This window comes from Olea europaea, unplaced genomic scaffold, assembly GCF_002742605.1.
Source record: "Olea europaea var. sylvestris unplaced genomic scaffold, O_europaea_v1 scaffold236, whole genome shotgun sequence".
Lineage (NCBI taxonomy): Eukaryota > Viridiplantae > Streptophyta > Magnoliopsida > Lamiales > Oleaceae > Olea > Olea europaea.
Genome location: NW_019241727.1, coordinates 8,498 through 15,632, shown reverse-complemented (window position 1 = coordinate 15,632; position 7,135 = coordinate 8,498). Strand labels below are relative to the sequence as shown.

Below are 7,135 nucleotides of genomic sequence, written 5' to 3'. Positions count from 1 at the left end.
CAACTGCCAGGTGTCGTATAAAGAGAGGCTTTTTTTTTTCCCTCTTCCAAAAGTAAGTTAATTCACAAGCCTATCCCACATTTCCTATTAGTTACTAATACTGGTATTAGTTTGTAATAATTAAAAAGTTGTGGACCGCACAGAAATTAAAGCATTGTTTCTAGACACTTTCTTTTTTTCCTCCAAGTCCCTCCCAAAAATTTCTCGCTCATCAAACTCACTTCCAATCCGAGTTTACTCGTTCATTTCTGTCTTTGAAAACTGATTTTATTCCTGGTACTGCTTCCCCAACCTGTTTGCATAATTATCTTGGTCTTTTAGTTTGACTAATATTCTTGTTTCTTCAGTTTCTTGAATTTGAATTAAATGGGTTTTTTTCAGTTTGATCGGCTGGTGGTGGCTACATAATTGAACTGTGCTAGACTTTTTTCTTGATCAAAGATTTGACGATCTTTTATTCTGGGGTTTGAATTGATTAGGAATTTGGGAGGAAAGAATATGTAGAGAAATTTTGAGGTTTTTAAAGAAATGTGGGTAAAATTAACAGACATTTAACGGAGAAATTTAGGGGAATACAACTTAGAAATTATTAGATTTACGATCGCAACCAGGCTTATTGCTGAATTTGCCAATGCAGATTCTAAATTTTGCAGCCTACTTTTAGGCAAACCGCAGCAGGAAATGTATATATTTTGTTTCTTTGGGTGGTTGCATTAACTGGGTGGGGGTGAGGAGGTTTAACGTACCATGGCATATGTAGACAAAATCCTAGGTATCATTAACCTTATCTCCCTAATAAGTGCCATATGTGAAGCACTATGTAAAATCAGTTTAATTAGGCATTGGTACAGATTCTTGTCTTAGGATTACATGTTTTGAGGATATCTTTCCATTTCTAACCAAAAGCAGTGGTTTCATATTTCTATACTTTAGAAAAGAAATGAAAGTTCTTCAAATCTCTTTTATCTTTTAACTTTTATTTTCAAGATGATTGTTTTGTAATGAGTTAAATGGTGAATTTGTAATAGATGTGAGTTTTATCCAATTGAGAGCCAGGATAAGTGTTTTTGGCTGGTAGGATAGTTGTAATTCTTTGTCTGAATTATGTCCTGAAATTTCACGTCGGTTGAAATTTTGATCCACATTTTGTAGTGATAAATTAAGGAAAGTTGATGTCATACTTATTATAGTGCATGTAGACAATCTGAGTGCTTACTCTCATTTATGTTTATTCATCCACATCTGCTTTCTTTATTGATATGCATAAATCTGGTTCTGCTGCATCATGATATTATCTCCACCTGAAATTAATTATCTCAGTTGTAAAATTCGCTGTTGTTTAAGAAATGACTGAGATGTAACTTGCTCTGTATGGGTAAATCAATGTTTTAGAGTATGTTCGGCTATGTCTAACAAAAATTTAAAGTATTTTTCCTGAAAGTATATAAATTGTATAACTAAAAATTTTATATTCTTAGTTATCTCGGACTTATTTTGCAAAAAAGGAAATTGCTTGAAAAGAAACTTAAGCTTTGCCAACATGCTCTTAATCAGCACCTAATGCTCTATATTGCTCAACTGGTCTATCTGGTGGTGTTTGCTCACTTTTATATCATCCTTTTTTACTTCTTGGAACTGTCTTTTCTTGGACTCTTATAATTGTGCCATTATTATCTTTAGAGAAAATGAAACAAGAGATTTCTGAAATTCAAGCTGCTTTGGATTATGCTGATGTTTTTGTAATGCAAAAGCTTCCTACCTTGATCTTGTTATGAGTTTCCTCTCAGTACTAACCTAAAATGAGTTGTATTTTCCCAGATTAGAAAATGGACCTTGAGGCAAGAAGCTTGCAGCAAAGCTTGAAGGCTACACTACTTGCTAAGCTCAGGGAATATAAATCTGATCTGAATAAGATGAAAAGGGAATTGAAAAAAATAACTTTGCCTAAGTCAAACGTTCTGGCCATGAAGAGTTGTTAGAATCTGGAATGGCTGGTGCAAATTCGGTATGCGTGCATTCAATTTCCCTGTTGATTTTTTTTGTCCTTAATATATAAGGTATGTATATATTGCATGGAGAACTGCAATTAGCTTTGACGATGTAGCATCATCTAGCCTCACTGGAGATAATTCATCTGTGTCTGGTTGCATGATGAGTGGATGCTTATATTTTACTATTAATAGAGCCGTGTAAAAATTCTCCTTGTGCATTATTTTATTTAAAAGAAAATTTAATATTGGGATTCAGCATCTTTTATGGTTTTTGGTTTTCAACTCCTGGAAAAACTTGGTGACAGATATCATGCTAAGATTGTGTAGATTAGGAAGATTTAACCAAGATGAATGTTTGTTCAATATGTCAATATATTTAGGGAAAATTGCAGCAGTGGTCCCTAACCTTTCACTTTTTTGCGGACTTTACCTTAACATTTAATTTGTGCCAACGAAGATCCCTAACCTTTTAAAAATATACAGTAGATATCCAAAAGGACAGTTTTCATCCATTTGACCGTTAGTTTACCAAGAAAAGTAAATTTTGACTTAATTTGAAAGGGTAAACTTGTAACTTGATAATTACCATATTAAATAAATTGAACAAAAAAATCAAAAATAAAAAAATTAAGAAAAGAAATTAAAAAAGGGTTGTCTTCTTCAACCTCCCCACCCCAGCATCTTTTTCCCTAAAGCCAACCACTACCACCGCCTATCACCGGTACCACCGCCAAGAGATCAATCGCACACCACTATCGGCAACAACTCCTTCTCACACCCATTACAAAACTAAACAAATTTCTCCAAAACCTCAAGATCTTTCACCCATTTTTTATTGCCCATAGCTACAAATGTCCGCAACTATACTTCTTCAGAAAGCTGCTCAACTGGGTTCGACGACAAGCAACACCAGTGCTTCACTACTGAAAAGCTTCGGCACCTCATCCTCAAGGGGCACAAAATGAGATTATCCTCTTCATTCTGCAACTAACTATGGAGGATATAGCACCACCAATAAACTCAGCTTTGAGCAGCCCATTTTTTCCCATTTCCTTCGCAAATAAAATCGGCTTCGAACTAGAATGGAGTTTTGTGATTTTCAGCCTCAAAATTATAACAATCAACCGATCAATTTAAAGAAATGTTGAGGTGTTGTTTTTGGTTTTGGGTGTAGGATTGATGGGGGTGGTGGCTTTTCACTGTGCAGCTTTTGCGCAAGGGTTGGGTGGGATTTTTGGTGTATGTTTGATGGTGGTGGCTCTTCACTGTGCAGCTCTTGCACAATGTGGGATGGGGGTTTTTGGTGTAGGTTTGATGATTGTGGTGGCAGTTGAATCTGTTGCTGTGGTTGGTCAGCTGGAGGTGGTGTTGACATTGCTGGTTGCTGTGACATTTTTTTTTTTCTTGATTTTTTTTAAATTTTTTTTTGGTTCATTTCCCTTTATTTAATAATATGGTAATTATCAAGTTTACCCTTTCAAATTTGGACAAAATATGTCAAAATTTACTTTTCATGGTCAACTAATGGTCAAATGGATGGAAACCGTCCATTTGGACCTCTACCGCATATTTTTGAAAGGTTAAGGACCTTCGCTAGCACAAATTGAAGGTTCGGGTAAAATCTGCAAAAAATTGAAAGGTTAGGGACCGCTATTGCAATTTTCCCATATATTTTTCATGGTATTTATTTTCTTGCTGTCTAGTATCCTATTTTATTATGCTGTGTTAGCTTGTACCAAAGAGAAGAGTCAATCAGCGTTGACTTGGGTGTCCTCCCTAGACATATTATTCAGCTAAATCAGTGTTCATCTCATTATTGCATACTCTACATATTAACCTTCCTCGTCTCCTCATTTGCTGGATCATTTTCTGCGCGAGTCGTACTCCTCATTCCTACCTACCATGACTATCATTTCTTACCTTATGATCGAAATAGTCATTTCTAAATGATGTCTACAGGCTTCTACAAATCAAAGAGAGAAATTGACAATGTCAATTGAGAGACTCAACCAATCAACTAACAGAATCAAGGAGAGTCGACATGCTGCAGTGGAGACAGAAGTGCTCGAAGTGTCAATTCTTGAAGATCAGCAATAGCAACGTGAAACTCTCTTGCAGTCCCATAACAAGGCATGTGTCACTCCCCGATTAAGAGTTCTTAATAACGTTACGTGTGTTTTTTTGTTGAAGTCTTGGTATGCATGATTTTAGCTCATTTTTCTACCTTAGTAGCGTTAAATCTTGTTTAATCCAATTTACCAAATATGCAACAAGAGGCTCTCTTGGAGTTTTTTGTTCAATGTAAGAACATCTTCAATCGTAGTGTAAAATAGATTTAAATTGTGATTTGGATCTCCGAAGAGGCCGGAAACCTATCCAATGAAGAGATGTAAAGGAAATGCAAATTCCTTTTTTTTGACAGAAAATGTAAAAACGAGAGGCAAGAAGTGAATTTAGATCTTCCAATTGGAGCAAAATTTGAATTTAGATCCATAAGAATGTAAATAAGGATGCAAAAGTGATTTTGAAAATATCAATTTACACCCAATTTTATGTCACAATTGGAGATGTTCTAATCTACTTATCATATAGATCCTTCTGTAGCTACAGTTGAGGCCATGTTTTACTAGAGTTTCTTTTCCTTTGCAGCTATATGATGTTGACGATGCCATTGACAAAAGTAAAAAGATCTTGACTTTGATATCTAGAAGGATTAGTCGGAATAAGTGGATTGTCAGCTCGACAATTGCTGCCCTCATTTGTCTTGTATTTCAAATTTTTTTTCACTAATTTGAACAATTTCATGTATACTGTCTGTATCATATGATGAATGGTGTATTGTTGTGGGGGATAAAATTGTGCAGCTTCACATTTGTTGCTGTAGACATGATACACTGTTGATATTTACAATAATGAGCTTTGGTAGGTTGTATTGCTTGGAACATGTTTGGCTAAGCTTAAAAAGATAATCAATTTCTCATTCTTGGTAAGACATATTACAAAAGGCAATCTATATGTTGGGAAGAGGATGTACAATAAGGCCTAATCAGTGATAGCTTCTATACCTCTTCTAATAGGGATCGGGATTGTTGACCTTGAAAATTGGACCTTCCACGTGGTCAATCGAGAGCTACTCCACGTATTCTTCCCTGCGCACAATCAATGCACGTCTGACGCACACAGCCGGAACCAGCGGGGGTGGTGGTAGCCTTATACACTCTGACGATCAAGTCAGGTTCAGGTGGTCGGGACAGTACCCAGGGGTTGTGCCAAATAATAAAGGGGAGGAGAAAATATTTATATGCTTGTTATGGAGTGCTATCTAGTAAGAGTTTCATTACATTTGCCTCTTGCCAACCGTTGGGTATTTATAGGTGGGATGAACTGTTGGATATGGGGCACGTGTATACATCTGACGGTATGAGGTGTCTGCTCATAGGCGTCAATCAACCGTGTTTGTAGAGTGGGCGGGTAATTGCTTCTCCCGAGTTGAGTTGATATAAAGTTGATAAGTCACATCAACTAGTCTCATGGAGACGTCAAATCAATTTAAACCTTAGGGGCAGAAAGGATCTTAGCAAAGATCTCCTTCTGAAATCGGCGGCGTATCTTCTGACAGAGGTCCCGGAGTGCACTTCGCATCCACATCATGGGCGAGGGCGCTTCGGTCAGTTCGGCAGAATCGTCTGTGTCTCGCAGTGTGATAGCAGTTCGTTGACATCGGGGAGATCACTTCAGAACCACTTCGGGTGGGTGTCTAGTAGACCGGAGTGCCTGGTGGTAGATTTTTCGAGGTACTTCGGATAGAGGCGTAACAGTGGTCCCCCAAGTCCAGGTATGAATATTTATATCATGGGTGGGCTTGCCTTTCTAACCGGATGTGTATGCCTCGGTACGTGGACCGCGACTTGTGGGTTGTTCTTCTGATTTCGCCGAAGCGACGATCTTAGGCAGATGCTCTAAAGCTTCGCTACTGCGTAAGGAAAACACTTACTTATGTGAGACCGAAGTGCTGCAAGACTGGATGATGTGTAGGAAGAAAGTCAACGCAGCGACCGAGACGATGACCTACAGTGGACTTGCGTCAGGTGCGTCTAAGCTTCATAAAGGTGAGTGAGGAGTTCATCTGCGATCGGTGCGCTGACCCACTTGGGACGATGCGTTGGGTGATGGCTAAAACTTTGTAAAGTTTAAGAGGGAACGCAGCGATTGAGGCGATGACCCACAGGGGACGACGCGTTGGGAGATGGCTAAAACTTTGTAAAACTTAGGAGGGAACGTAGCGACCGAGGCGATGACCCGCGGGGGACCCCACGTCAGGTGTGTCTAAGTTTTGTAAAGTTGAGTGAGGAGATCGACCCGAGGTAGGCATCTGACGTTAAATGATTTGACAGCTGTTGCATATTTTCAAGGTGACAGTTGGGTGCCATGCCCATTTCTCTAAAAAGTTGCTGCGGCTACTTATTGTCGACAGCTGGTGGTGATCGAGGTGACGCGTTATGTGCGAGCGTGAGGGTCACAGCAAGATCTTAGGCGTAGATCAAGTCTGGTGTTTCATTTCAACGGCCTAGATTGATGATGAGACGGATGGTCTAGATTGATTGCATTTGAATTCAACGGTGGAGATCAGCTGGAGCGTTCTATAAAAGGTGGACTTTGAGTGTCTTTGAAGCTTTTCACCCTTATGCAAACAGGAAACTCATTTTGCTCTCAAACCATTCATGATTTTCGGCGTTTTTCGAGCGTTTCCGGCGAGAAATAACCATTTCCGACGACCTTACACTATTTTCTGACCATTTCTGGCTAGGGAACCCTCTGCATTCGTAAGTTTCAGTATCTTTTAGGATATTTATTTTCTGAAAAATGGCTTTTGAGGAAAGTTCTGGCTCGAGGAGGGGGCTAGAATTAGTGAGGATGGACGAGCCCACTGTGGCGACCTTCTCCGATATAGCCGAAGCGATAATTGGGTGGGAGAACATATGGAGGAGGCCGGATAACCCAGCTGATACTTTCATGCACTGGGAGGCGTCAGATTACCCTTCCAAACTAAAAGAGGCCGACCTAGAGAGACTTAGGGTAGATTATAGGATTCCAGATAGCATAAATCTGATCCTCCCCGAGCCTGAAGAGAGGGTCTGCTACCA

General features: G+C 39.0%; 1 long non-coding RNA gene across 1 annotated transcript; it reads left to right on the top strand.

The window, feature by feature from the left end:
* The first annotated feature begins 168 nt into the window (after positions 1–168).
* On the top strand, positions 169–2,205 carry LOC111381694. The gene is made up of 2 exons (XR_002700387.1): positions 169–276; positions 1,819–2,205. It is a non-coding gene; the product is annotated as an uncharacterized LOC111381694 (long non-coding RNA).
* The last annotated feature ends 4,930 nt before the right edge of the window (positions 2,206–7,135 follow it).